This window comes from Falco punctatus (genome assembly GCF_963210335.1).
Source record: "Falco punctatus genome assembly, chromosome: Z".
Lineage (NCBI taxonomy): Eukaryota > Metazoa > Chordata > Aves > Falconiformes > Falconidae > Falco > Falco punctatus.
The window spans coordinates 12,078,258-12,104,525 of NC_137586.1; the positions used below are offsets into that span (position 1 = coordinate 12,078,258).

The 26,268-nt window shown below is 43.1% G+C and overlaps 1 protein-coding gene and 1 long non-coding RNA gene across 2 annotated transcripts in view; one reads left to right on the top strand and one right to left on the bottom strand.

Annotated features, from left to right (window-relative positions):
- Positions 1-26,268, bottom strand: part of CCBE1 (collagen and calcium binding EGF domains 1) — a 102,134-nt gene that overhangs the window by 59,405 nt on the left and 16,461 nt on the right. The window lies entirely within an intron of this gene.
- The window catches only part of LOC308056777, a 35,450-nt gene continuing 9,182 nt past the window's right edge, over positions 1-26,268 (top strand). Inside the window, exon 1 of the long non-coding RNA XR_013924970.1 lies at positions 1-26,149. This is a non-coding gene — a long non-coding RNA (uncharacterized lncRNA). The remainder of the gene's footprint in view (positions 26,150-26,268) is intronic.

A 26,268-nucleotide genomic window follows, 5' to 3' on the forward strand; every position in this document is an offset into this window, starting at 1 on the left:
TTTAAAAAACACACAGATGTGGGATTAGTGAGGGACCTGGCAGTGCTGGGTTAATGGTTGGACCTGATGATCTCAAAGGTTTTTTCCAACCTAAATGATTCCATGATTCTGTGGTCTAAATAACTGCAATCGAGACCTGACTTTTTATTTCCTTAACTCATGTAAGTGCAGGTATGCACAGGCTGATGAAGGAAGGATAATGATCAGCCCCTTGCTCTTGGATTTGGGCATTTTCCTATTTTTACTGACCTCTGTGTTCATGACCAAAGAGTAACAGAGTATCACTGCGTACTGACAAGTCATTTCCATTGTTGGTGTTTCGGATTATTTTTTTTTTATTATTTACAACTTTAAATCAGACTCATGATCACAGCACTGCTGCGTACAGTCCGGCTGAGGTAGTATTATTGTAGCTGTTGAGAATTAGACAGGTTTTAGAAGCTGGAACCAATTGCCAGTTACAATGAAAGAGGAACCTCTACATAAATGGCTCAGGATTTCCTGTTATTGCAGATTGATTTTTGTGATGCAAGGCAAGATTCATTTTTTTCCCCCAATAATTAAACACATGTGAAGTAGCATTCTTTCAAGTCCACAACAATGACTTTCCTGGAGATTGTTTTGACAGCATTTTCAACTGAAATATTTTTCATTAATATAAATAAGTTTGTTTCTCAAAGTCATGACTCCACAATGATATCACAGCACACCGATCAACTTTTTGAGGAAAGAAAGATGTTATTTTAAGAACATTTGCAACACAATTCCTTGAAAAAAGTCTATCTTAATCCATTCCATTTGCTTGAATTTCTTTAGGCTTGTTTGCAAATGTGAGGCTGGTGCAAAATGCTTTAGCATAAGAAAAGATATTTTATAAGATATGCTTTAAAAGTATGTTACTGTTTTATATAAGAAAATTTAAACATGACTGTGATTCAAGTCCATGGATGTTTTTTTCCTATGTGGCATTACAAAGGTAAACGTCTCAGCCAGTTTATTACAGTTCATCTGTAAAATAATTGCTTTTGATAGAAAAAATATGCAGTGCTTATTTCTGCCTGGAAGTGGACTATGGCCCTAGTCCAAAGCATGTTGATGTTAGTGGGCATTCTTCCACAGACTTTAATGTCTTAGCAGGAAATGCACAGTCAAGAAACTTGTTTTTCCAAATACCATGATCTAACCACTGCAGATAACATTTTCAAATGAGAGTTGAAAATATTAGCAGGATAAGCAAAAATGATGACTAGGTTGTACTATTCCTACTGAAAAGGAACAGAAACTCACTCCACAATAGTTCTGCTCAGCGCTTTTCACTGCAAAGCCTGTGGCTCTCACAGTCCTGCCAAGCATCCCACTTCTGTTGAAAGCTGCATCTCACTGAGCCCAGCCCCTGCTTCACCCCATGCCCTCCCTCCTACCCACACCCCACCTCCCTGGTTTGTCCTGTTCCCAGTGCACGTTTGGGGGTTCATCCAGAAGCCTGTCTGCTCTCTCCCCTCTGCAGAGCCCTTTGCCACTGGAAAGATGAAAGTGTACCATACTAAGCAGATTTAGCCATAAACCAGCAAATGGGCAATTGGCCACACAGTCCACACTTCAAAGGGCAATACGCTTCTCGGGTCTCCGTCTTGGTAGAAAGGGCTGTGTGCAATAAACATCAGATAACTGAAGCTTGAAATGAGTTCTTTGTATTTCCACTGTTGCTTTTTATTAAATGTGGGCTAACATATCTTTTATTACATCCACTGAAGCAATTCATTTGTACCCACAATGGCTTTGGGTAAAGACCCAACTTGGTTTTCACCTTGACTAAGCCTTTCCACCTCTTGCTCCCCCCCTTCACTGTTGCTTTTTGTGCCAAATGAATGAATGCTCACTCAGGCTTCAAAGTACATGGCAGTTTAAAAGGCCTTGTTTGTTAAGATCTTCCAGCCGTCTGCTGGGGAATTCCTCACAAAAGCAGATCTCCCCTTAGGGATTATTTCGCTACCTTTGAAGACCGCTTGCCAGCATGGCTGATTTTTATTTGAAGAGGTATTTCAGCCTTGTGAAATGACAGAGTGTATTGCACATTATGGACAGTTCCGCTAAAACAGCTTTACAGGCCAAGTATCTGAATGTTGATTTGCTGATATCTAGCTTTCGTGTAGCTTTTTTCCTCCAGTCCAGTCCTCTCCAAAGCAGTTGTAGAGAAGAACCGATTCCCCCCACCCTGAAGCTGTGATAAATTTAAGGACTGAGCATGCAAGTCCAGCACCAATTCTGACATTGACAACCCTCTTGCTTGCCCCTGGGCTCCTAACTCTTCTGCTGGCGCATGCACCAGAAGGGCACCAGCATCTTCCTCCTGCCATCACCAAGCACCCACGCACCCAGCACCGGAGGCGGCAAACCTCCCACTGTCATGCAGGGCTCCTCACAAGGGTCTCTGCTTTCCTATTAAAAAAAATGTGCCTGCAATACTTTAAGCATCCAGTTCCAGGAGAGGACTCCTAGCAGCCACTGCTGCACTGAGCAACACCTTAACATAAATCCCCACTGATTTGCTCATGCAGCAGCCCCCCTTCTCACAGGCTTTCACAGTGCTCCCTCTCACAGGCCTTTGTTTTCCCTGGATGTGTCTGGATGTCTGACTTCGAGATCTGGACTTCATTAGGTAGCCGGGTGCCTAGAAGTCAGCCACCGCAATACCGAAATCCCTTTGGGCTTAGCCCAAAGCAATGTGCCTAATGACACCCAGCAGACATAGCTAAGCCAAGCAAGATCCAATATCATCACATGTGATGGAAGGACCCACTCCTGAATCAAATATTCTCCATTCTAAAGACACAGGCAGCACTTCCCTGAACAAGACACAGATGCATCCCATCTTCTCACACTGAGCACGCACATCTCTGACTCCAAACTAGGATTTAGGAGTGCTGAGAAGTTCTGAAAACTGAAGTGCAAAGTCTGAGTCTGAGAAAAGTTCCCAGGCTGATGGCTTTAAAGCTCACAATCTGATAGCTGGGGGACAGCACAGCATAACAAGGTGAGACAAAAGATGGAGACTAGTGGAGAGCACAAGGCACATCCTTTGTGTGCAGTCAGTGCAGGCAGCTCATGCCTCCCTTGGCCAAGTTTGCTTTATGTGTTAGTGGATAAATGACCTCCATAACACACATCACACTATCCTCTAAAAAAAGAAAGAGGAGAGGAAAAAAGAAAGACAGAGAAGATACGCAAAACCTCCCCACTTAAAAAAGATACATTTGATTGTAAACACATAAGCTTAACATTTATTTTTAAATGACTAAGTTTAAGAATTAGTTTCGGGCACGTGCTGTAAAACAACGTATGAATGGGGTTTGGTTTTTATTCCATAGCTAGGCTAATGAAAAAGCTGCACTATAGCTGGACCAGTGTTCATTAATCGTTCGACTAAACCACTGCCCTAGTTGTCTTAATTTCATTTTTAGAAATTCACCAACTAAATCAAAACGTATTTCTGAGGCCAAACTGGAATGAACCGAAGGAATTCTCCCATGAGGTAATGCCAGAGCGGAAAACTGTTTCATCCCATATGCAGAGCTATTACCCAAATATTGCCAAGCTGAAGTTTCAGCTCAAATTGTTTGCGTATGTTCAGTTGGAAAAGCGTATGAGGAATGGCATGGATTAGCTGTACTTGCAGTTACTCACAGGGCAGTGCAGGCATGTCAGGCCTGTTACAATACAGATGACAGACAACCATCTTCAAAAAGCTGCACCTTTACGTAAAGGGTAGAAAGCCAAAACTGACCCAGAGGGACGGCAATACGCTTAACACCTGCAAAAAACCATTGACCTTGGTACAGAAAAGCTGAAAGACTAAGGACCAGCAAACCACCCTCCCTCATTATCTCACATGCACCATGACACAAAAATTAATGATTCACCGTTATTACTGGGTGTTATGTTTTATGTTATGTTATGTTACGCTACGCTATGTTATCTTATGTTATGTTACATTATTATTATAGGGTGAGAAGTTCGAAACCAGAGGGAAACAAAATTAAAATGCTGGTGGTTTCCAACATGAAGGAAGTGAAATAGTAGGATAAAGACCTGCCTTGGCTTTTAATAGCAATTAATTCCTGTTAATTATCAGCTGCCTAAGGTGGCAAGACCCTCGGCTGACAAAACGTTCTGGAAAGTTATGTTCACACAGGTCTGAGAGACACCAGAAAGCCAACAGATGTCCCAGCACCCTGGGAAACTTGTTGGGAAGAAATGCAGTACATCCCAGAAGGAGCTTCTACACATTCATAAATTCTAACTGAATGTAAAACATCCAGGAAAGAGACCTCAGAGATGCGAGGAATCCAGTGAAAACATCTGTTCGCTGCACAGGAAGATGGGTTACATAGCCAAGAAAATATTACATTGCCTCAAGAAAGATAAACTAGTAGCATTAATATTCTAGCAATAGGCTTGAACCTCCAGAAATAATAAAACCTGACTCTTCTTTAGGGGAAAACATTATTCAGCTGTGTGTACTGACACCTGTCCCTGAACCTTTCAGGAAACCTGATCTGCAGAGGGATATTTATCCTTTATAATTGCAAGAGAGAATGGCCACATGAGAGAGAGACCCCTGATATCTGGGCACTTGTTGAGACTTGCCCTGCAGCTCTCTGTTGGCACACCAGTCCATGTCTATGGCACTTGGGATAACAGGGACTGGGATAAAAAACTCATTGGCAAGCTCAGTGTTAGGCATTAGCAGAACTTAAGAGATGCTGTCAAATGCTTAAAAAATATGCAGTTTATGCCCATGATGTCAAATACTCATAAGAAAGTGACAGACTCTGTAAGAGCAGAACTAGATTAAATCTTAGAAGGGACAAATTAAAAAAATAAAACAACACAAAGACTGAAGGAGTTTGGCATCCATTGCAGGTATCAGTCATCTTAAAAACACCCAGCCTGGTACCACAGCATCCATGCTAACAATGGCAAACAGCATCACTCCCAGCAGCTGCTGAACTCATTAGCATCCAGCCTGTGTCCCCTCTCACAGCCACCCCAGGGATGTCCCAGAAATAAGCCCCTTCCTCAGCCTCCCATGTCTCCCACCCAAATGACACCCGCAGATTACAGATACTCAAACTAAGTAGTTATCTGAGGAGTCATGTACTGGTAGTTTGGTTAAAAAGCACACAACTCCTTTGGGCTGTGTTCTCAGGCTTTACCTTTGCTTTTCAGGAACAGCCTCTCCATTAGTACTTGGTGAAAACTGTAATTTATATCCTGGGTTGTATGCCACATCATGCAGAGATAAGAAGCCTTCATTTCAACAGCTTTCCCTTTCCTTACAGTTTATCAGTAAATCCCATGATCCCCATTCTGTGTAAGTAAGTCACCTAAGGAAAATGCCTGTGGCAGAGTCCATGTCTCCAAGGAGGTCACAGCACCTGCAGGCTCGCCTCCTCTCTCCAAGTCTGCATGTGCATCCATCCCAGCAGAGGCCATTGCACACCCAGCCCAGCAACCAGCAGCCGCTTTGCTGGGTTCCCACCTCTCCAGGAAGCTGACAAAGGCCAGAAGCCCCCATGTTCCCTGCTTGCCCCAGCATGGTGCTACACCAGCCTAAGGAACAATGACTGAAGAGCTGCTCCTTGGCATCAGCAATGTCAGGTCAACCAGTGGAGATAAGAACCAGGCAGCCTGCAGGTTACCAGTGGGCCACATTTTCGGTAAAGGGGAGGTGAAGATGAGTTTGTTGCATGAGCCAAGTGGTGAAACAGTTTTCTGGGGTCTTTGAAAAGAGCCTGGCCAGGAGGTGCTTGCCTTCAGAGTTAGACCCATGTGGAGAGCTGGCCCAGCAGTGACACACAGGCAGCACTGCCCCAGGGCTGATGATCAAGCCCTGAAGCTAGGCTGTTGGCATGCTGGAGTCTTTCACATGTGAGCCTAAGGCAGGTGAGGAACTTCAGAGATCAAGGACAGGTTACAGCTCTTACACAGAAAACACCAGTGAGGCTGGAGAACTAGCTGTAGGAAAGAAGTGCACCATACCAGTGATGCAAGGCGGTCAGAGTGAGCCTGGATATCTGCCACAAATCCATAACAATACCATAGCGGGCAGCTAAGGAGGTTTTGGAGAGTCACAGCAATGGTCAGCCTTCCCTGTGCCAGCAGAAACAGGCCCCAAGCTTTGCAGGTGCAGATCTGCCTGTGCTAAATCTGGCGATGATTCCTCCCTGCTTCTACAAACAAGTAAACTCCTGAATAGAAATAAGTGCCTCAGTATTTTCTTCCCTAATTGACTACAAATGAAAAACCTTTTACTTAGTGGAAAATATATTTTTTAAGATAAGTTTGTCCCAGGAATCATATTTAAGAAATAGGAGGGATTAGAAATAGAGACTTTATAGGAGTAACTTTTGTGCTGGAATAAATTATACCAAATGAATGTCCATAAAACGTACTGGAGTCTGCCAAACTGAAAACCCTCAAAATGCGTGACTACACTGTACCATCCAATATTATATCACTGGCACTTTATAAGAAGCAGGGAGCATCAGAAGAAGTTAGTAAGAACCAGGTACAAATAAAATAAACCTTTTACCCACACAATGGCTATTTGAACTGTGAAGCTACTTGCCAAGGGATGATAAAGTTTTCGTTTGTCAAAGGGAAAACTTAACAAAGTCACAGAAGATAAATCCATTATTTTGACTAAATATATAGAAATTGTCTCCTGCTCTGTGACTTCCTGAGATGAAAATTGGGAAAATCTACAGGAGAGTATTGAGGAGAGTGACTTCAGCTATTCATGAAGATGACATATTGGAACTGGTGGATCATCAGCATCACCCAACTAAATTATTATGGTGTTTTTAGGTGATGCTTTAGGCTGTGGCATTGCAACTTGGCGGACAGGCGGTCCCAGAAGTGCTACGTAAGTAAATATTATCATTGCACAGGGCTTTGTGGTGCAGCTGCAGCCTGCTCGCCTCAGCCGCCTGAGTAATCACATCATGTGCACATTAACCTAGGAGCAGGGAAGATTCACCAGCAAACAGGCACAGATCATTTCTGTGTATAGGAACCAAAGAACCTGCTCCAGTTAAACACATAAAAACATCTTTACCCAACATCACAGTTCCCACAGATCCCACAACTGAAGCCCATGTCCACACAAGTGGTTTCTTCTACTCTTGCTGGTATCACCTCTCCTGCTCTCACTGGAGTGAAACACAGCAAGCCTCCACTGTTGCAACTTGCAAAAGCTTAGCTTTCTTGCGGTTTGCATCTCAGTATTTGCATACTTTTTGGCAATGGCTTGCACTGCAGTTCTGTTTTGTTTCATCAATTGCCTCGTAGAAACCAAATCATCCTGTAGCAGGCGTCCCTGGAAAAGGCACGGATATAGGGCTACAGCTAGCCCTGCAGAGCCAGATGACAGAGATGTGGTTAAACAAGGGCTAGACTGAACCCAGGGACCAGATGCAGCTGCAGGTATAAAAGATTTTCAGCTGGCACAATGACAATAGCATTATTGGGAAAAAGAACAGAAATTACAATATGTAGAAAAGAAACATCTACAATAAATTGACAAGGGGCATGCCAACAACTGATACCTTTTGCTGTTCTGGACAGACCCTGCCACAGAGCAACCCATCCCTTTATCACTTCCATACCAATCTCAACACAGTTCTGAATCAGTGATCATAAGCCTCAAGCTATGGACACTTGGCAAAACCAAGAAGGATGTAGCCAGCTAAAAAAAGGTTAATGGTATACAAACTTACTAGACTACAAAGTAGAATTCTTAGTTGCATAATGTGGGCCAGCTTACTGTTATTTTAATCTTAAAATAACAGAGCATTTAAGGTCTTGCATTTTTTTCAGCACCACAGGGAACAGAGGGAGGCTGTTTGAACTGTGAGCTAAAATGGAGGGGATAGGTGACAAACAACAGTTTTGACAAATCCAAGACTACATGTTGCCTCTTCTTCCCTCCCCACCAGAATGTGATATTTTGACAGCTGAATGTGTCTTGTTCTCCCAAGAGATGCAAAGATAGAGACTGGGACTTGACATCACCAGTTGCATCAACAAAAGGCAATAAACAGCTGCACGCAAAGTGCTATTGCAACCAAAATGCTCCTTTACAGAAAACAGCAAAACTCGAACTATAGGCTACAACCATGGTGGAAATGGATTTCAGTGTATTCAGAGACTTGGTTCCTGGTTGCACAGCCTGGTGTGCAAAGTCTGCTCTTGGCAGAGCAGCCTGGCATCCCCCTCCCTCCTGAGGTACTGCAATTTTCCCTTTTCCCCAAAAAAGCTTAATATAGGCTTCCTCCCTGCAGGAGCACTCACCCCCCAGCAGCCCTCAAGCAGAGCTGTGTGCCTCGCCAGTGGCCTCATGAAGACAGCTTTTCTGAGCCTGGAAGAGAAGTTGTTGTGGAGAAATCTACTCCCTTGGAGAAGAGGAGGAATTTGGAGATAACACCAGTGGAGGATATAAACAATGGACACCCAGCGGACTCGCACACATGGAGGGAAGTGCCCTTACACAATAGAAAAATGTATAAGGCACATTAAAATGCCCACCCAGGTTTGACAGCACTGCAGACAGTCTCCTATTCTTTATCCTCTAGAGTCAAATACCAAACAAAGGCCTATTTTTTTAAGATTAAGACCAGAGACAGTAGGATTACATGAAAGATTGGACAAACTGTATAATGGACGGACTCAGCATGCAAACGGGTTTGGGTGGGTGCCAAAGGCTCAGGTCACAAAAACTACATTGTTTCTTCTTTTTCCACTTTTAAAGTATTTATAAATAAGCATTGTTGGACACAAGCTATTTTTCTTCTCATTTTTAGGTATTAAATCAATTTTTAAAATTTGGGAAGTACTTCAGATTCAGCTTCTGCATGACAATCAGAAGTTTGCAATGAAATATGCTTCTGATTAAAGAAATGAATGAATTAAATATGCACTTCTGCTATTTGGGTTTAAGGGAGAATACTTCTTGGTATTAAGTTTAGTGACACAAAGAGCAGCGAGTTCATCGAGCTTCCAGAATGCCTTCTGGCATTAGCATACAATGTGCTAAATGTATATACACACATCTTCCCCAAATGCCTATTAGTAACCTTGGAAGCTCCTGCAATAAAATATACTTGTTGCTTTGCTACCCCAAAGGTAATGTTCACATTTATGCTGTGAATTGGAATTAACTCAGTTGGCTCAAGCTGTTCATGTCAGGTCTGGGATAAGGAGGGTAGAAATGGACATGCAACATTTAGGGGAAAATTCACAACACTCCAGGACTCTTTTGTAGCCAGTGATTTTTTGGTGCAACGCTCTGGTTGCTTGCAAACAAAAACACTGCACTTGCAGGTGAGGTTGAAAGTACATGTTTGCTTTTGAACATACTAAAAAAAGTAATAATTTTGTAATCCTTTTAGAAGGCACAAACATATGACCATGGGTAAACAGCAGCAATGACACTGCAGGCACAACCTCCCTGGCAGCCCTGCTGCTCGCAGGAGTTTCCCCAGCCCACACACAGGCTGCTCCATTAGCCACACTGCAGACCTCTCTGACTTAAAAACTAACTGAAGGAAAATAAAGAGGGAAGAAACCCAAACCCCAAGCCCAAAAGATCCGTTCCCTGACCCAGTTCTTGGTGTCAGCCTAAAGCTGCTGCAGAGGCAGAGCTGAGACAGTGCAGTGCAGGGATGAGCACCAGGGGATGGGGAGGCATGAGAAACTTGCAGTACCACCAAGTACTCTGTGTCACGAAACTGCAGATGAAACCCATTTGCACAAGCAGAACAACAAATGGCATTTCCAATGGGACACTCATGATGATGCCAACCTTTTTTCCTAGCAACAAGCAAGGCTGTTCTGTATGTCACATCAAGCAGGTCAAGAACAGCTACAGAGACGGAAGTGATCTTCAACTGCAGCTTCCCTTTGGACCCTATTTGGGTCCCGAAAAAAAGGGTTGACCTGGGCTCACAGGGATGTGGTACCACCTAAGCCAGCAGAGCCCCACAGGTTTCTTCAGAAATCCATGAGCACTGAGCAGAGCTTGCAGCCTCCTCTGGTGGTTTTAAATACCCTCATTGATCTGGGATGAGAGGGGCTCATTCACACCTTCATAGAAGGAATGACGAAACCACCTTGACTTCTGCAAAGAGAGTGGCTCTGGGGTTCTGCAGTCCCTGAAGGAGCACACTGGGATCCCACCGGTGTACAGTGAAGAGGGAGGAAGCCTGCAGCAGGCGCAGAGATGCTGCACAGCACAGCGTTGCTGCACTTGATGTTTTTGGCTTTTGGGTTCCACTGTAGTCTCTCTGTAGGCAACAGCTTCAAAGTAACTAACAACAGCAACAACAAATAATCCACCCCTTTCTCCCCCAGGCAGAGTTGCTTCACAGGACAGCTGGGTATCGGCAGCTCAGGTGTTAAGCTAAGCCTCGAACACAAGATTCCCAATGAAACCACAAGGCTGAGCAACTGCCATAGCAGCTGAGTTCCTGTTGATATCGGCACAGGTTGAGAGTACTGTGATGGCCTTTCTCTATCCAGCAAACTTGCCAGCTGTTTGATTCAAAGCTTCTCTCATCCTCCAGGAATCCAGATGCAGCTTTCGGCATGATCCCAGCTCAAATTACATTTAAAACCCCTCTGTGCACTTAAAATGACATGATAATTAAGATTAGAAAACAACAATCAATCCAGAATTTGATAATGACATTGAAAGCCTAAGAAAGGAAAAGAAGATTGGTTCTAATTGTGCAACCCATCTGTAGGATGAATTTGTTAGGGACAATCTGGATAGGAATCTTTTAAGCAAGCCAAGAAGTTTAGGAGGGATAAAAGGAATGTATTAGTGAATCCAAACTGTGAAAGCGAATTTCAGAGTGTTTTGTTATTTTTAAGTGTAGCATTTTGGCTCTTCCAATCTTTCATGATTTTTTAAGAGGCATATTTTATTTTCAAATTACTGGGAAACTGGATCAGACTGTCACCTCACTAAGTACATGCATGTGTTCTCCAAATGCCCAGAAAGATGAAATACCGTAAAACAAGACTACTCTGGAAATTAATAGACACAAGAGCAGCATAAATAACAAGTGATGATAAGACCAGAAAACTGCCATAGGTATGTCAAAACAAAAGTCCATCTATCCCAGCCCTGTCTCCAGCAATAGCTTAGGGAAAGAGTATTAAAAATGTCCAAGCACCACATGGTTTTCCTCCTGCATCCCTCCCCTCTTCCAGCAATAAGGAGGTGGCATCACAAGGAGGTGGCATCTGCAATGTGAAGTCTAACAGCTACTTTTGCCATATGGACAGATGTTTTAAGATACAAAACATGTACTTTTGGGGCACCCCAGCAGGCTTTGCTCCAGCCCAATGCACAGCCCCTGGATGCTGTGCTCAGGGCCAGCATTGCTCCCCAGGGAGCTGTGTCCCTGTCTGCCTAAAGCACCCTAAACTGCCCTTATGGTTGATGGAAAATGAACCCACACAACCAGCAATAAAACTGTCATCTGTGCCCAAGCACAGAGGAAAGCTGGTCCTCAGGGGTTCTAGCACCTGGCCAGCTCTCCACCTGCTTGGGCAAAGAGTTTGGCTGGGGAACTGAGACATCTTTGTGTCCTGACTTCCATGGTTTGGGTTTCAGACCCAAAAAATTAACAGACTTCATTTGCCTTTGAAAATCTTAACCTCAGCAAAGCTGAGAGGACACATCTCCTTTTATCCCCCACCCCTCCAACTTCAAACGTCCTACAGCTTTCTCTGGCACAGGATTTATTCAATATTTGAAATGACCAGGACAATGAGGTAGACAGTATCTTTTTTAAAAGGTCTCAATTATGTAAACACTTCAACTATTTTTGGTAAATGACTGCTGCTTTAATAATTGTGAAAAAGAAATCACGTAGTAATTATTATTGTTATTATATTTATTCACAAAATAATGACATTATTATTTTTTATTAAACAATGCTGCACTTGGGATTACAGGAAAAGGTCAAACAAAGGCTTTGGTGCATTAACAAAGCCGCTACGAAATCTTGGAAAGACTTCAAGTTTCTTAACAGTTTCATCCAGGATTTGGGACTAAACTCCAGCTGCAAAGGTATGCTGTGTCAGGGAGCAAAGTGCCTCTTATGGGAATGCCTCTAACTGAGCTGGTAATTTCTATTTTCTGCTACCAATTCTCCTGCCTTTTATCTCCATACTGTCCTTCTTCACACCACTTTCCCAGTGGTATAATAGGACTATGTCCCTATTCCTCTCCATCCTTCTTTGTAGGGATGCACCTGAATTGTATAATCCTGGCACATATAAAATAGCTGCGGCATGGTGGGGGTGAGGAGGACATACTTGACTCAGAGTGCATTAATTCAGGCTGCATAAGAGACTCTCATTACTGGGGACTAACGAAAGCCCAGGGTGCAGAGGAACAAAGGGGATGGCCCACAGGGCCAGAGTGACCCAGACCAGAAGGAGCACCGTGGTCCACCAGGCAGATGGGGAATGTCAGTGCCACTGGCATTGCTCCTCATCTGTGCCAAGGGAAGTGAACCTGGCACAACAAGAGTTGCACTTTGCAGTAATGTCGCTTTTTACAAACACAGGGTGTTTCCTTGAACAATTTTTTTCTTTTCCCTTTTTTACCAGCCCTCCAAAAAATCAAATTTGGCACACAGTTTTGGCATGCTTAAAGCTGTTGTTAGAAAAGCCTGTAACAAGTTATCTTCAGATAAATCAGCTGATACTCTTTATTCATCAATAATAAAGCTCATCTTTCAGGTCTGGCCATACACTTTGTTGTTTTCAGACCCAGCATCCACAGGATATCCACAGGACAACAAAGACAATCTGAGTAAGGAGAATTTGAGTCCATGTGCCATTGAATGCTTCAGGTTCAGGACTCAGACTTTCTTATTGCTAAATTTATTTTTTTCAATTTATAACAGATTTCATATCATAACTTCACAGAAAAAAAAAATTAATTGCAGAAATGTAGCAAAACAGTTTCCCTCTCCTGTGGATTGCAAAAATATCGTGGTGTATCCCTCTGTTTTAAGGAAGGGTGAAACTGTTAAGATACTCATAGGAGAACATCTGACATCTGCTGTGACCTTTTGGGAGATCTCTCTATGCACAGAATAATTTTAAGGAATCTTTCCAATGCTGAATGACTTGGTGTATACTGAATGAGATTTTCGCTGGCAGAATTTACATCACCTGGGAGCCAGGAGAGTTGTACAGAAAAATCAGGAGTTGATACCCTGAAAAACAATCAAAGCAGAACACTGCCTATGCACACAGCATCTCTGAATTGCCAAACCACTGCTGCCAGGGGGTCTTTCTGCCCCAGGCTAATAAGCTTTGCCTTCCTTGGTCCTAACTACGGTGACTGCCATCTTATGGGGATTGGTCTTACCCTCAGAGATTTAGTACAGAGCTACAGTGATGTCAGAGGCCCTGTGTCTGCACTGGCACCAGCTCTGGGGGTCTAACAAACCTCCAGAAAAGCAGCTGTGGTTGGACATCTCACAAACTCTAGTGCACAGCCTATGCAATATGAACTGAAAACCTGCCACCTCTGTCAAGCACAGCTCATTGATTCCCTTCTGTAGCCCACACATCAGCAGAGAGAGTCAGACCGCACCGCTGCGTGAGCATGGGCTGGACTGCACACCTCCCTTGGGTTCTCACTTGGCCTCAACAAGTGATCTTATGAAATAAAATGGAAGAAAGTTGTCCAGTATCAGCCCCAATACAGAATCACAGAATCGTATAGGTTGGAAAATACTTTGAGATCATCAGGTCCAACCATTAACCCAGCACTGCCAGGTCCCTCACTAATCCCACATCTGTGTGTTTTTTAAACACTCCAGGGACGGTGATTGCACCACCTCCCAGGCAGCCTGTCCCAGTGCTCCACCACCCTGTCAGTGACAACGTTTTTCCCGATACCCAACCTAAACCTCCCCGGCACAGACTGAGGCCGTCTCCTCTTGCCCTGTCACTTGTCACCTGGGAGAAGAGACCGACTCCCCTGCCTGCACCCTCCTGTCAGGCAGCTGCAGGGAGCCACAAGGTGCCCCCGAGCCTCCTCCTCTCCAGGCTGACCCCCCCAGTTCCCCCAGCCGCTCCCCACCAGCCTTGTGCCCCAGCCCCGGCACCAGCCCCCTGCCCGTCTCTGGACACGCTGCAGCCCCTCTGCGTCCCCCTGGCAGTGAGGGGCCCAACCTGAACACAGGAGTCGAGGGGCGGCCTCGCCAGTGCCCAGTGCAGGGGGACAGCACTGCCCTGGCCCTGCTGGCCACGCTGTTCCCGGCACCAGCCAGGATGCTGCTGCCTCCTTGGCCACCTGGGCACACGGGGGGCTCATGCCCAGCCGGCTGCCGACCAGCCCCCCCAGGCCCCTTCCCCCCAGGCAGTTCCCAGCCCCCTGCCCCCAGCCCGCAGCGCTGCGGGGGCTGGTGTGACCCACGGGCAGGACCCGGCACTGAGCCTGGTTGAACCTCACACAACTGGCCTGGGCCCATCGCTCCAGCCTGCCCAGACCCCCCTGCAGAGCCTCCTGCCCTCCCGCAGATCAACGCTCCCCCCAGCTGGGGGTCATCTGCAAACCTGGTGAGGGGGCACTGAGTCCCCTTGTCTAGATCATTGATAAAGATACGAAACAGGACTGGCCCCAATACTACATTATTTGCTGTCTGCTTGGAGCATCATAAAATAAAAAATGAATAAAACAATAATAAAAATCAGTGGGGCATGACCAATCAGTGAAATCAGTCTTAGTGGAATCGAGATGTATTTGCAAAGTGCTGCTCTGATACCCACGTCAGTGCTCACACACCTCTACTACCAGGCAGTGCAGTCACTTAGCTGAGCTTAAAGTAGGGTAAGAAACATACCCGGATGGGCACATTTCAGCCTCTTTTTACGGAATTTAGCTGTAGAAAATGTGACAGTGCTACACCCTTCCCCAGAGAACTGGCCTCCAGCTCCAAACCAGTTCTTGATGCAGAGCTAACAGCATTTGCACAGCACAGCCACCCATTAAAAATTTCAGGCAAAACATGCAAGCAATTAGTATGCATGAGAGCTCCTTCATTTCTTTGTTATTGTTCAACAGAAAGTACTTTGGAAATTCTGCAACTGAGTTTTACAGGGGAAAAACAAGGGATAACTGTAGCCAAATGAACCTTGACAAATGTTCCCCGGCACTATTAGATGTGAACAGATTACATATTCGCTTAGAGAACATGCAAGTTTGCTATTACACTTCAGAAGGCATCTCAATTAATAATTTCAAGTATTTGGAAAAGTTCATGCACTCCAGCTGAGGAAGTTTTGATGAGGTAAAAGATTTGATTTTTTTTCCTGAGCCAAGCACGTGCATTTGGTAGAATGGCATGCACCCAGCATGATACTGGAACTTTATTAACCTTGGAGCATTGTACCCCAAGTTTTTCCTGCTAGAAATCCCACTTGAAAAAGAGGACATGAACACTGAAGAGAAATGGTATTTTTTCGAGGGAAGAAAATAAAAGTTTAAAGAGGATGAAGTGTGTCTCTGTCCCAGTGGAGGAGGTCATAGGTGGAATGAAAGCCTCCAGCAAAAACCTCTTCAGAGGTTTCTTCAGACAGGTTTAAATCATGCTGCTTTCCATCATGCTGGCCTTTGACTCCTGGTATCGCCTGCCCTGGGGCACTTGGCCACACAAGCTTTCTGAGGCTGGGTTATGAGATGTCTAAAGCATCTTGCTGAATGGGGAGTATGGCAGTGTGGCTTCGCGGCAGGCAAGGCTGATTAACTGGCTGGATGAAAAGCCTGATTAGCAAAACATGCATCAAAAAGGCAACGCAGATCAAGCCACACCAGAAGAGCCTTGTGGAAGAGATATGATTTAAATAAGGAACAGAGCTAATTAGGCTTTTGAAGAATAATTATGGATCATATGACTTACTGAAGAGTGAAAAGCTTGTCAAATGTAGCTGGGATTTATTTAATCTTTTGTGTTAAATCCCCTTTATAATTCTAAGCTTTGGAATGACTCCCTCAGCACCAAAGCACAAATTAAAACCTCTAAATGGAGTTTAATTACACTCTGATGGCTGTCCTCACTCCCGCTAAATGCTGATAAAAGCCTTTGGTGTAAATACCAGTGCTAAACCATAACCAAAGCAAAGCCTCTAGTTGATGGCAATTATTGATTTACTGTTATTTTGATGCATTTTCTTTTAATTGAGCATGAAACATCAAAAAACACCACAGCAGCAAGGATGTTGCACCCGCAGCACTCTTCTGAAGGCAGACTGCAACCTCCAGACCAACACCACCAAACACACAGCCCTGTGGTAAATCAACAGGAAAAAAGAGACTAAAACTCTGCTGAGGTCAAGCACACTGTGCTGTCCCATCACACAAGTTAAAGTTCTGGTCTGAACTTTGTACTGAACCTTTCTCTCAGCATCTCATAAAGCCTTGAGGAACTTGTTAAATTCAGGGGTGAAAATGTATTCATGTACCATCACTGAGAAACACTAAACAACCACAGCACGTGCGATAGCTGAGGTCTCCCTTAGAGCTTTGAACTCCCAAGAGGTCAGTAATCAAGCGCCAATCTCATCCTCAACTAAAGAGGGAAAAAATTCCACTGTTGTTCCTGATAAGCCAACCATAGTACTGCTGCCTAATTGCAAGAGTGCTGAAAGCATATGGGTTTTATTCTGGATTTACAGGTGCAACTGCTTTGCTAACCAAATTGTCAAAGCTTAAGATAATTATCTCAGAAAATACTGGATCCATTAACTCATAGACTGAAGACAGAGCACAGGCGAGAAAAGTGTCTAAGCAAATGGCTCGTAGGCATCCCTGTTGGCTTAGGGGAGGCACTGAATGGGCTGTATTCCTTGCTGCAGTGCCATTTTACCAAGCATCATCAGCATCACAGGCTAGAAATGTCTTTAAACATGTAATCTGAATTTGCATGGGAAATAACACCCAAGAGATCACCAGTGTGTCAGGATTTGCCTCCTGTAGGAAAAGTATTAGTAGACTGTGTAATGGACATAATCTTATCCAAAAATGGAAAGACTAACATAATTTACGTAAAGAAAGACTAACAAAAGCAGCACTTCTGACAGGAGGATTATGGATCTATTTGTACCTCAATTAACTGTGTGGTATTAGCAAGCCTTCGGGTAACAGTACAGCAGCCAAAAGTTGATGTTGCATGCTTCCAGTGTGACTGAAGAAATCACAAAATATTTTTTTTTACCCAGTGCTGGCTAGCATTTTCAGTGCGGGGAGTCCTCTTTGGTTTTCAGTTTGTATAGTAATCTACTCTAAATGAATTAATGACTACTTAATTTCCTCTGGCTATTTTTAAAGCCACAAAGTTCTTGCTCACACAAAAATCTCCTAGTAAGAATGTAACTCTGTATTAATGCAGCACTGCCAGGAAAAGATCAGACTCTTGGTTATGCCCGAGGAGAGGATGTCCTGGCTTCTCTGGGACACGACAGTATTTCCTATTGCACATGTGTATCAGGCAGTCATTTACCACCACAAAACCTAAAACAGGTGTTACAAAACACCTGCTATGCTTCAGCCAGAAATAAATAATCAAATCACACACCCTGTAAACACTTATATTCAAAACACCACGCAGACTGTAAAAACACTGGGCCCTGACCTTAAAAAAAAAATACAAGTCCATAAATCTCACATGTAGCAAAGCATGCTTCTAATCCGGAGAAAATGTGTTGCATTAACAGTTGAAACGTGCACAATGTATTAGACCTATACTAGTTCTCAGCCCTGCTTTATTTACAGCCCAGGACAGTGCTGGGCTGGCTGGGGATGTCCTGTTGATGTGCACAGTACAAGCAGAGTGCCTGTTTCTGGGCACAGCATCCTATGGAAACAGGAAATCACCCTAAGCATTTCCTCACTTTAAAATACTTAGAAATTATGCAACTTCAGATTGTGATTTTGGAGTTAAGTAGCCTATGCTTTCTTACTGATCAAAGATGAAAAAGTGTTTTTAAGAAGAGGCAAACACAAAATGGTTTAAGGATGACAGTCTTGGGCAGGATTTTTTTATCATCTTTAATGAGTTCATAATTTTGATGCTTAATGACATTCCCCTTTCTATGGTTTGGGATGGTCTGTTTGTTGTTTTTTTTTAGTAACTAAAGTTTTTGCAGCATTACTGAAAAAAGATTATATAAAATACACAGTTTAATACCAGATATTGTATCAGCATTGTAAGCAATCACGTAGAAAGTGCTCTGTTAAGACTAGTAAAATGCAGTCTGGTGACCACGGAAGGATCTGTTCGCACCTCCTTGTAAGTATGAGGACAAAAGTTGCTTGCAATTTATGTGACCTGGATGATGCTCTATTTCTGTCTAATTTGATATCTCAGTGCAGATGTAAATGAATAGAAACTTTCAAGAGAACTTTTACATTCCCCATCACAGCTACATGACCAAGCTCCTCTCTCTCTGATGGCTGTGTAGACTCCAGACCTAGAGGGCTTGAAAATGGAAAAATATGTTCTGTGTTTGTGCTCTATGAGAAGGGGAGAGCAGTCAGCTCTGAGAAATCTTAGTTCAATGAATTGTGACTTTGACAAAACACATTCTTGTAGCTTTTGTTGTTTGGAGCAGCTTTTTCCTTTAGCCAGATTTTAAGTGGCTGCCTGCACGTTCATTCAATATCTCATTTGTTCCTGATAAAAGTTTGCAGTTTGGGAAACCTCTTCCCAAGCACGAAACTTTGGAACAGTTTCTTCTCTGCTGGCCAGTTACTTTAAGTCCCTAAAAAAGAAGCCAGGCACTCTTGAAAGGTAATTATCTCCTGCTGGGCATCTGCCATTAGCACAGAAATTACAAACAAGCGTCTCAACACTACCTGGAGGCTCTTACAGAAACACACTTAAAAGGTTTCTAGTATATCCCTTTCCTGTATTGTTTAAAATATGTTTTTAACAATATGAAGCTGTAATATTGCCATTTGATTGAACTTGTATTTTTTACAGTCCATTACACATAACTATGCCTTTTCTTTGGAGAGGATCTCAGAACGATGGGAATGTCGTGGCAGGAGAAAAATAATGTGGTTATCACCCATCTGTAGGCCATGCCAGTTTCACAGGAGAGGCGGAAATCTCATTAAGCTGTGTAACGAAAGAGCGTACATGGGTATTTGTGACTTCCCCAGCTGTGGGGCAACTCATGCTGAGCTGCCGATGCGCAGCTAGACAGTGGGTATGGAAAACCGCTTAATGCCATCAATGAGTGGGATGGTTTAACACTTTAGGATACGTATCGTTTGAAGACCGTGACACCGTTAAATGTAAGCAGAGCCATGAAACCAGCTCTAGCTCACAGCTTATCTCACATTTACTCAATTAAATGGTCATTAGGATTTCAAAAGCCACAGCAGAGCAGCCAAGCTGCTCTCGTGAGGCTATGGGCCATTTACAAGAAATGCGTGTTAGGGCCATTTTGAGGAATAAAGCATAAGCTAAGCAGAGAAAATGTGAGTAAAAGGTTTAACTGAGAAAACCACGTAAAGCCCAGCTGAGGCACCTGGCTGGTATGAAGAGAGGGTGGTTTTAAGGCAGTGCCCCATGCTGCAAACTACCATGACCACAGAAATTTGCCATGCCATGTGCCAATGAGACATTCAGTTCCCCATCGTCCTGGGTTTTATGACAAAGTTATCTGAAGCAATGCCAACAGGCAGATCTGATGCATGGCAGAAGACAGCGGATAGAAAAGGTCCCCTTGATCTGCGAGTATTTGTTTCTCCAAGATCCATGCATGACTGATCTTGGGTTATGGCCATGCGACATACAGCATGTAAAAAATTGCTGATAATACAGGTGTCAAAGCTGTTAAAAAAAAAAAAAAAAAGCATCCTCAAATATATCTTTTTTTAAGTGCGCAGTCTGTTATTTACTAAGTGTTTACTGAAACTGCTGATGTGAATTAAGTGCAAGGTCCCAACCACAGCACACTCCCGGGGCTGAGTGAACAAAGACGGGCAAAGTCAGCCAAAAGAAAAAACAGCACAAACCCAATAAAAACAGTGTTCCCAACCCCTCGGCAAACTCCATCTGCACGCAAACAGAAAGCTGCATAAATCTGTCTCGAAGCTGCCCCCTGGACAAGCACCTTCCAGCTTGGGTTTCCAGTGAAAGCCTTGTAGACACCTCTGTAGTTTCTGGATCAGCAGAATTTACATTCACACACAAACGAAGATACAGAAGTAAGGCATTGCTTGTGAAACATTCCCATACTATAGCAGTATGGATAATAAATTTGGCAGCAGTTACCACCAATTAGCCAAATTTCTAAGCATCCTTTTTCACATAAGCACTTTAAAAAAAGAACATGAACCTACTTATCTTATTACTTTTTAAAAAAGAGACAAAAATACATTTTAAAAAAATTATCGTTAATATAAGTAATGCCTTAAAAATAATGTATAAGCAGGAAGGGGTAAAGCAGCACAAAGCAAAATTCGTTACAAAGTCAATGAAATGTATCTGCAAGTTTCAGTTGTAATTGCACTGTTGGTTTCTCCTCTCCTTTCCCAGATTCTTTCTCCAGGATGGAGGCATATTAAAATGGAGTAAGCTGGGAAAAATCCTTAACTTCAACCTTAGCCAAAACCTAAAAAGAATAAATCTTTCTGAAAGGAAGCTCAAAAAAAATTATGAAAAAAATCATGTTCTTTCTTGAGCCAACAAAGATGTAAAAATAAGATACAACTAGAATGCAGAAATCATTGTGTTTCATCTACAACGAAACAGGTCTTCCAGGTTTTACAGACTAGCACTAAATATCTGGCTTTCTGTCATCCAAGTTACGACAATTTCATCTATGTGCACTGAAATCTGAATTAAGCAATAATTTTCAAGATGTTGGAGACTTCAAACCGTAATCTCACCTAAAGAAATGTTTGCTACACTCACACAAATGCAATGCTATAAAATGCTGCCTTAGGGAATGATAGAGATTTTATTTATATATGTAAAAATTATATATATATATATATATATATATAAAGATAGAAATATGTAGGACTATATATATTATATTGTTTATTATATATATGATACAGATTCAACTATTTATGCTAAAAGTAAAGCTCATCTTAGGAGCATTTTACTAAAAGCAAACCTTCTCTAGAGTAATTCATAATGCAAGCTTTCACATACGACTGTGTAAAATCCCACTGAGTACAGTGATGCTATCAATATTCCTATCAGTTTCCAAGTAAACCCTATTTGCCCAGACATTTATGGGGACCAGCAATGATGAAAAGCCCATTAAAAAGTCCTTTGATCATCCTCTCTAAGCAAAGTTTAAAGTCATGCCATACCTACATTTTCAACAATATCTGACATATTTTTCATTTTCTTTCTTTTGATGAACTGCATCAACCATTTGGATTTGTTCAGCTGTTTATACTCCACACGCATGCTAATCACACAAGTGATAAATGCAATCACTTGGGAATTTTGCATTTTCAATTGACTCTCCATAACTCTTACAATTATAAACATTAGGTCATAGTCTCAGAGTCTCTGTTTAAGGAGGCAATATATTCTGGAACACCATTTTCCTTGTGTGGTCTGAGCTCTAAAACACCACTGGCAAAATGTCAGTGAAAATGCAAGCAATTTAGGTTCCTATCCCATAGTTAATATTACGCTGTTGTTCCTCAAAACAGATCACTGTTAAGGCTTTGCCGGCACTTAACGCAACCTCCTACCCATATCTTCCCCACCCAGCCAGTTCTAACACCAGCTGATGGGAGACACTGATACTAGCAGGAGCTGGCCGCTATTACCAGGCATAGATAGGGTTTAGACTTGTTGCCCAAGAAATAAAAAATAGCGTCCTCGGCGAGATGCATCCATTCCCCACTGCGCACTCTAACAGCCCACGGCACCTTCCCATGGGAAACATGCAGAAGGATGTAGGGACGAGGGGTGGGCTCTGCATGCCCAGACCAGAGGTTGTATTTAGGGAGGCTCGGGACAGCTTTCCTCAGATGACAAGTTACTGTGTTCACAGCGTCCCTCTTAACAGGATTTACAGCTCCTCTGGCTTCCCCTGAACAAGAAACACCAGTTGTGTCCTCAGGGCCCCTGTGGTGCTTCCTTTATTTCACTAGCGCTACGTAACAGAAATTAAAAATACCAGCTTAGTCTGGAGAAAAAAAAAAACAACCACCAACTCAACAAATGAACAAATGCCATATGAATGTCTAAAAATCTTTTAGATGGACTCAATTCTAGTTGGTAAAAAAAATCTCTGTTGGAGGAAAAAGCAATATTTATACAAGTTAGCAACAGAGTGATCTCTTTCCCTCCAAATCCTGCATTGCTTGGGGATTTAAGAAAATGTACCTAGTTTCTATTTAGAGCACAGGGTTTCCTGTGCTGATTGCATTCTACTGCGTGCGCTGAGATCATGTTCAAGACGAGTGGAACAGAGATCCTAAATCCCACAAAAATTACAGCTCTTACCTCACTTTGTCTTTTCCTAAAAATTACAGCAAGCTTACAGCTGTCACAGCTTAAAATATTGTTTCACATCTCCTTGTAACCCAGGTATAAATTACGGATTCAGGGATTGTCAAATTCAACAAAGCGCTTCCCAGCCCTGATTTTACGTTTGGATTCTCATTTCAGTTGATTGATACGAGAGATCATATACTGCCTGAGAAAACCTTACTTCTGATACCTCTCAAGAGATCAGAGATAATTTGTGTTCTTCCAATCTCTCCCATAATATCTGGTAATTTCAGACTTTTCCAAGAAAGTTAATGTTTCTTGAGGTCTCCACCCATTTTTGCTGAGTTGTTCCCCCTCTGGAGGTCCCTGTCAAAATGAGATGCATGAGAAACAGCTACTGGCTTTAGAACTGGAACTATATTTTCAAATTCTGAACTAGACAGAGCAACTGCTCTCAGTGTGCAACAAGTAGTTAAAGCAAAAATATTTGGCTTATTTCTGGCTTCCTTTGGTAGATGCCACAAAAAACCCAAGACACTCATATGCCTTTCTGTACTGGGAAACAGAATGCAAGGCGGGGCTGCGGGGGAAAGTAAAATTGGAGGATGAGCTAGGATACAACTGTGGGAAGTGTTTCCAGCCACCTGATCCATCTGAAAAGGTGGCCTGGCTCCTCAGTGGCACTGGGGTGTCAGCTGCTGCTGGCTCATGTCCCCACAGGCTCTAGGGTCAGTCCCAGTCAAGACTCAGGGACTTTAGGCACGGGATTTGGTTTAGTTCGACACTGCATTTCGGAGCACATTGACCCACAGCAAGTAACTTCATCATGCCGGCATCCCAATTTTTTTATTTTTTTTTTTAAATGTGCAAAGAACACCCACCCCACCCCACCCCCAAGCTAAAGTCCACTGGTTTACCCTTCTGTAAAATTTTTCATCTAGCTCATTTTACCTCCTGGCCTTAGACTTGTCAGGTTGTTAAACTGACACAGAATAATTTCCAGGATCTGGAAAAAGCCATTGCTATTGTTTACTAGTTTTTCTATTTGTTTTAGATATAAAGTCACAGAACTGTCATGATGTGATACATGCCTAAACCGAGTACCCATGTGGCTGCGTTACTCTGAAATTATCTCCCAGTACTCTGGAGCCCTCCTTGCAGTTAGTCACCAGCTCGTGTTTCGGCTATTTCTAAAGAGCCGTTTATGACTGTATCTAGCTCTAAGTGTGTTGGTAACTCTCAAATATTTGGCAAGCTTGGGCTTCTTTCCATTAAACGATCACAATGCCTTTGGAGGTGGTCTACCACCATGACTCATGGTTGAGCTGTCCTTCACTCAAGTCCCAAGGACTTTAAAAATAATAAGAAGGGCAGAATCTGCCCCAATAAATTTGGTATTTGTGGTAATGATCCTTAAATACAGAAGGTCAAGAGAAAACAGCTCTAAACGTTCGGTTGGAAGTTAAGGGGATGGCTGGGATGTGTTTGCTTTGACTTCATCCTGCAAATCCTCATTCCATAGTAAGATCCTGCTTAGATTAAAAATCATCTAGACTGAGCAATTTTTACAAACTGCGGAATGTATAACCATAGCCTCTGTCTTTCTGGTCGTTGGGTCATTTTAAACTTGGAAATAATTTTTTCAAAGCCTGTACTTCTTGGCTGAGAAATACATGGAGAAGTTCCATGAAGCAGAGAGCTCATGCTAATAATGCTAATTATCCTGTTTCAGATCCCTGTTTACAGTAGTATAGAAAGGATGTATTTTGTCTTTTCACGTGGCCTTAAGCAAACCCGGGGTCTGACCTTGCAGCCTCTGGAACACAGTCACGTCTGTTGGGGAGATAATATCTCTCCTGTTGCTCCTGTATCAGCTTTCTGCTGGCATCGGTTCAGGTCTTCTTAGAAGAAACAACCCCCCCATTTCTCAGCCCTCAGCTCTTTTGAAGCTTTCATTGGGGCAACTGCTGCTTTCTCAGTTATTCCAACTTTAAGGGTCAGTGGAGAGTCAACCTCCAGGTCAAGTCTTTGCTCTGTTCTATTCAGTAACAAGCATCTGTGAAAGTCACCTAAACGAGACAACCCACCTCTTCACTCTCCTAATGAAAGCAAGCAAAGCCGAAATATCCCAACCTGTATACCAGCAGCCTCTGGATCAGATTTGAGCAGGCAGCATGCATACAAAAAGTTCTCTTTTTACATGTGTCTTGAGACACTTAATCCCAAAACTGCCACTTGGAACAACTTCATAAGGGGCAGAAATTCTGTTCTTTGAACAACATCATGGGCTATTACCCAAAACTGTATCCCTGGGGATACTATATGGCTGACACTCAGTTCTGTGGTCAGGTACTGAGAAAAGCATACTCAAACACTTCTCTCCACCCTCAGAAATGACTACAATAAAACACTGTTAACTAATTAAAAATCTAATTTTTCAAGAATTCGTGCACAGTCATCACATTAAGATTCTAAGTCCATTTCAGTTTTTGAATTATTCTGTACAAAAGACTTACCATCATTTAGGTCCATGAAAGAGAGCTGGACATTCAAAAAAACCGCAAAACATTATCCCACTAGGATTCAGAAGGAAAAGTCAACATTCAGGGCCAGACAAAGCACGCTCTGCTCTAAATGTGTATTAGTAAGCTCCTTGGGAAGACCTTCAATTTAAACACAATTCTGTTTTATAGCAAATATTTTCTATATTTCCTTGGTTTGTTTGTTTCCAGGGCTATTTGTTCCATGTTAACAATGACAAGGGAGACATTCATAAAGAGACAGCACCATCACAGGATGTTGAGCACAGCTATGGAAGTCATTCAGACAAGAGATAAGATTTCCCACGTTCACCACTTTCAATAACAAAGCCAGAAGGCCAGCCAAAACACTGGAGAGGAAGGAGCACCCGATGCTACAGCACCAGATCGTGATTTGTGAGACAGAGGATTTGCAGCCTGCAGAAGTTGTCAGTGGTAAAACCACAGGCACTACTGCGAGTGTAAGGGGTAGAGCTGGTGTCCCTAACAGCCCACCTGTGCTGACCCTAAACACCTCCACGCTGGAGTAAACATGACCACAGCCTGGGGGGTGATGGTTTGTTAGATGTGAGGGTGGCACTAGCACCTCCCACACAAGCTAGGAATGAACCGGCTCAGCTTAGCCAACTAGACAGCTGGTTACATGACAAACATAAGGAAGAAAATTACTCTGCACACAGTTTTGCAAGCTAGTGAAAGCATCTGAGCTATGCAACAGAGGGAAGACAACTTCTCCTGGTTAGGTGCTTGCATATAGAATGCCTGCAAGGCCCATCACCATGTCCAGAATTCCCAGTGCAAACCAGTTCCAAATCCAAAAGCTGATTTTCACATTAATATGGCACTACACCCTAACAAGACCAATGTCTTAAAGCTTGGTACTTTGCATCACTCAAATAGCTATATAACTTTTAAACCAGGACTGGCTTGTACCCTTCCAAGAGGGATGTTGCTTCTTTCCATCTCTAAATGGCTTCCCTCTTCCCAGCACATGGGCTGTCCCTGTTTCTGAAAGCCTTGTCCCAGGTGTGACTCCTTGTCCTTGCAAGTCCCAAACATCTAAGTACCAGAGGAGATGATCCACCAAGCAAGGGCGTTAGGAAAGCACAAACATTCCAGCAAATGCACATATTCCTCTAGGAAAACACTGGAGCAAG